This window comes from Propithecus coquereli, unplaced genomic scaffold (assembly GCF_000956105.1).
Source record: "Propithecus coquereli isolate 6110/MARCELLA unplaced genomic scaffold, Pcoq_1.0 Scaffold191, whole genome shotgun sequence".
Taxonomy (NCBI): Eukaryota; Metazoa; Chordata; class Mammalia; order Primates; family Indriidae; genus Propithecus; species Propithecus coquereli.
In genome coordinates, this window is record NW_012143968.1 from 2,148,419 (window position 1) to 2,153,785 (window position 5,367).

At 43.0% G+C, this 5,367-nt stretch overlaps 1 pseudogene; it reads left to right on the top strand.

Moving 5' to 3' along the window:
• Positions 1 to 1,878: 1,878 nt before the first annotated feature.
• LOC105809212 lies at positions 1,879 to 3,134 on the top strand (annotated as a pseudogene).
• The last annotated feature ends 2,233 nt before the right edge of the window (positions 3,135 to 5,367 follow it).

Here is a 5,367-nt window from a genome sequence, read left to right on the forward strand (position 1 = left end):
TATGAACCATGACTCCATCTTATACTGGCATAATTCCCCTATTTACTAATTATGTTTACACAAAACATGTGTTGCAGCAGGACAGACTACGTGTGCACACACCACCAAACCTATCCCCCCTACCCAATCCTACATACCTATCACACATCTACTTTATCGTTTTTGATGGCTGCTGCATTAGTTATTTATTGCTGCATAGCAAATTACTCCAAAGCGTAGTGGCTTAAAAGAACAAACATTAATATGGGTTTGGGCTACAGAAATCCCAAGGTTCAACTAGGGGAGGATTTGCTTGCAAGCTCACACATATGGTGTTGGCAGGACTGCATTCTTTGTAGGTAATTGAACTGAGACCTCTGATCCTCCCTGACTGTTACCTGAGCCTCTCCACAGCTCACAGTGTGGCAGCTGGCTTCTGTCAGACAAGGGAAAAGAGCAAGAGAAGGTGACCAAAACAGAAGCCGAGTAATCTTTTAGTAATCTAATCTCAGAGATAATATCTGACCACTTTTGCCATATTCTGTTGGTTAGAGGCAAGTCAACAGATCCAGCTAACACTCAAGGGGAGGAGATAATACAAAGGCATGAATATCAGGCATTGAATATCACATGGGCTATTTTAGAAGCTGTCTACCACAATTGCATAGTATCTCATTATGTATATTGTATTAAATTAATAATTTACTTTATTAATTCTATTGTTGGACATTTAGATTGCTTCCAGTCACCTCACACACCCTCACACACAACTTTCCACTGTCTTTCTCATGTCTATTCTATGCCTCAAGCTCCCCAAAAATTGAAGCTCCAAAGCAACCCGTTCTTCATGTACAGACTGCAGAGAAATGTACTTCCTCCCCACCAACTCCTCTGGATTTTCAATGCATACCATTTTCTCTATCTTGTTGCAGGCATTTTAGATCAAAGAGATATTGGTCATTTATCTCTTAATATATTCTCAACTTTAGAATTGGTATTCTGTATATAAAGTGCTCTTCCAATTCAATACAGACAATGTCCTCAATAGAAAAACAGAAAAAGAAAATGAACAGTGAAATACTGCAATGACAACTTAAGGTGTGAAAATATTAATCTGCACTCATAAGAAAAATACAAATTATAACGAGATATTATTTTTAATCAATCCAATTGACCAAGATTTTTAAATAGCACGATACCTAATATCTGCAAGGATGTACATAAACAGGCATTCTCAAACATTCCTGGAGGGAGTTTGCATTCGTACCCTATGACCCATCAATTCCATTCACCTAGGTTTCTTGTGCCTTCTTTACATCTTGTAGTAAAAATTGCATTGTAGAATTTTCCAGTATTAGCTGTCACTATGGGATCACTGTTGCTGTATTCAAGACATCAGAAAATATCTGTCAGCGAAGTGAGAACAGTTTATCAACAAAGGCCATGCCATGGCCACTTTATGGGTGCAGATCCTGACAAAACAATTCTCAAGTTGCCAAGCAGGTTAAAGGCAGTCAAAACGACGGTGACAGTCATAACAGAAACACAGACTGCATTGCTTGCTGCAAAGATACGGGTGCTATGAAGCAGAACTACTGATACTCGCCTTGGAAAACATGAAGTGCACTGCATAATACAACAAACTATTTCCATTATGTGGGGAAAAAGTGTTTTTTCCCCACATTATAGAATCTTAAGTTTCTTCACATCAATTTTTTTTTGGAGGGAGAGAGCGTATCGTAATAAGCTAAAGGAGTTTTTTGTCCCCGTCTTAGTAGTCAGTACAATGAAATGGGTTGAAACTAATTAATTTCCAGATCATTAAGGGAAATGCCATATTGTTAAATGACCACTTCAGTGTCGCTGCCGCCGTCCGGAGAGCCAACGCGCAAGCGCAGAGCGGCGCGCCAGGAGGGAGATGGCGCACATCCAGGCAGGAAGTGCGGGAACCAGATCAGCACCAAGTTTTGTGAAGTGATCAGCGATGAACATGGTATCAACCCGGCCAGAGGCTGCGTGGGTGAGTCGGTGCTACAACAGGAGAGAATCCACGTCTACTACAATGAGTCATCGTCTCAGAAATGTGTGCCCAGGGCCACCCTGGTGGACTTGGAGCCAGGCACCATGGACAGTATGTGGTCCCAGCAGCTCATCTGGCTTGACAATTTCATCTTCCGCCCGACGGGCGCAGGGGACAACTGGGCGACCGCCACGCGGAGGGCGCCGAGCTGGTGGACTCCGTCCTGGGCGTGGTGCGGAAGGAGTGCGAGCACTGCGCCTGCCTGCGGGGCTTCCAGCTGACCCAGTCGCTGGGCAGGGGCACGGGCTTGGGCATGGGCACCCTGCTCATCAGCAAAATCTGCGAAGGTACCCTGACCACATCATGAACACCTTCAGCGTCATGACCTCCCCCAAGGTCTGGGACACCGTGTTGGAGCCCTGCAATGCCACCCTGTCCGTGCACCAGCTGTTGGAGAACACGGGTGAGACCTACTGCATAGACGAGGCGCTCTACCACAACTACTTCCGCATGCTCAAGCTGACCACAGTGACCTACGGGGGACATCAACCACCTGGTGTTGGCCACCATGAGCGGGGTCACCACCTCCCTGCGCTTCCCCGGGCAGCTCAACACCGACCTGCGCAAGCCGGCCGTCAATATGGTGCCTTCCCCCACTTGCACTTCTTCGTGCCGGGCTTCGCGCCCCTGAGCAGCCAGCAGTACCGCGCCCTCACGGCGCCCGAGCTCGCCCAGCAGATGTTCGATGCCAAGAACATGATGGCAGCCTGCGACCTGCGTCAGGGCCGCTTCCGGACCGTGGACACCATCTTAGGGGGCCCCATGTCCATGAAGGAGATGGACGAGCAGATGCTGGCCATCCAGAACGAGAACAGCAGCTACTTCCATGGACTGGATCCTCAACAACGTCAAGGTGGCCGTGTGCGACATCCCGCCCTGCGGCCTGAAGATGGCGGCCACCTTCATCTGCAACAGCACGGCCATCCTGGAACTGTTCAAGCGCATCTTGGGGCAGTTCTCGGCCCTGTTCCACTGTACGGCCTTCCTGCACTGGTTCATGCGCGAGGGCATGGACGAGATGGAGTTCACCGAGGCCAAGAGCAACATGAGCGACCTGGTGTCCGACTACCAGTAGTACCAGGGAGCCACCATCGGCGGTGGGGAGGAAGCTTTTGAGGTTGATAGAGGAGATCAATGAACAGAGGAACTTCCCTAGCTCAGATGCTAAAATACACATGTTCGTTCTCTAACCCTGGTGCTTCTTACCCTGATGGCCTCCTAATGGTGCACTGGTCTAAATGTGTGGGTATAGGCCCCTTACGAATGCAACAAAGGGGTACTAACAGTCGTCTGGAATAAAGAAAATACTTTAAAATAGTAGGAGGAGTTCTAACTCATCAGAAGATCAGACTACACAGATTCTCTACTACAGGACTCGAAAGAAATAACTAAGGGACCATTAAAGGCTGAAGAAATAAACCTCACCTTGCCTTATGCGTTCAATCGCGGCTGAGAATTAGCAGGGAAGTTAGCTTTTTTTCATCCTTTGTGATGAAACCTAAAGCTGTGAAGTGTTGCCTTATTTGAATATGCAGTGCGGAACTTTGAAACAGTCAATTCATAATACAATACTAAACTTGTCAAAAAAATAAATGACCTCTTCATTCAAAGTGCGTGCTATTCTTTGCTATTCTATTTGCAAATAGGCTAGTGCATATCTTATGATTGTCCCCCAAGTATTTGATGAACTAAGTCCTGAAGCCTTTTCCCATCTGTCTTTGTGTTCAGGATATAATCCTCAACATTTACAAAATACAGTAATTAAATCATTTGACATTTCTGTATCTCTGAGATTCTTTACAAGATTACTGTGATGATTAAGAAGGGAGAGATTAGTGTACAAAAGCACTTTGAATTTGTAGACCACGATTCTCTCCCAATTGAAGATACCTACCTAATGCCCTCTTTCCCCAGTCAAAGAGAGGAAAATATGTTGATTTTTATTGTTTATTGACTATAAGAAACAGAGATTACAGGAGTGAATGTACAATGCAAAAGGCTTAGCAGATACTTTTATTCTGGTTCCCAAGAAGCTTGATATCTGAGAACACAATTTAGTCTTAGAACATGAAAATTATACGCTTTGTGTTTCTCCAAGTTTCCTTTAAAATGCAGGTGAAATTTTTATTTCCCTTCATGCCTCACAGGGATCAGACCAAAATGCAAACACAAAATGCATTGATTCTTATATCTATTAAGTGTATGATGGCTAATTACCCAATGTATATTTTACTTATTGTGGATCTTTTTCTCTTTTCTGTACCTTTTCCCCTTCATTTTCTTTTTCCCTACTACATTTCTATTTTTTCATATGTCCCTCTAAATAGTTCAATATAATGAATTTAGTGATATATACTCAGAAACCGTGTTATTTGCCAATTTACTAATGTAAGACATCTTTTTGGCATGTTTTATCGACTTCTAGATTTTCAATTATTATAATACAAGATATGAGAAATTAAAAATTTATCTCTTTCCTTTGAGAAATTCACCCTATTTGTCTTCATGGCTGGAAAAAATTTCTAGTTAACAGTTCTTAGTTATAAATCTTTCCCATATCTTGTGGAAAATTCACAAACTCTCATCTGTCTATTTTATGAATGATCTATTTAGTATATCCTACTTGTTAAATCACTAATTCGAACATTTCTGGGAACCTTTTTCAAGGCAACTGTCCCTCATCTGTTCCCTTGTCTTGTGCATGTAGACACTTCTACATGATAAAAGCAGCAGGTAAGCTTAGTATGTCCTTCTGGTTTGATCCTCATCTAATTCGTGTTTCAAGACTGTACAGGCCTGTACACTTGGAAATCCAAGTGTGTGCTTTACCTACAGGGCCTATGGATAGGCTGTAAACCTGCACATACACCAAATGATTTAAATAATGGTTAACTAATTAATATTCCAAGTATTCATTTGAGTGAGTCAAGTTGTATCTCCTGAGGAGTGCTTGATGTGGAAAGCCATGCCCCTGTAAGTACTGAGATGACTGATATTCCAAATAAAGTGGCAAAAGACCATGCCAGGACAGTGTGACATTTTGAAAAGTATCATGTTGATCAATTGCAGCTCTTCTGATGGCCTCAGGGTTAAAACTCCTACTGTAGGATCTAGTAGAGGTGATGTGATCCTTTCTGATCAAAAAGCAGAAGTAAAAAATTTTAATGAAGAAAATTTGATCATTTTGACTTGAACAGAGATTCTATATAGGAAAAAGCAATTAAGTATCTTTAAGGGCTCTAATTTTTAAAACGTTTTGGAGTTTTCTTCTCTTTGATCTCAGCTTATATTGTGAGGCTGGGAGACAG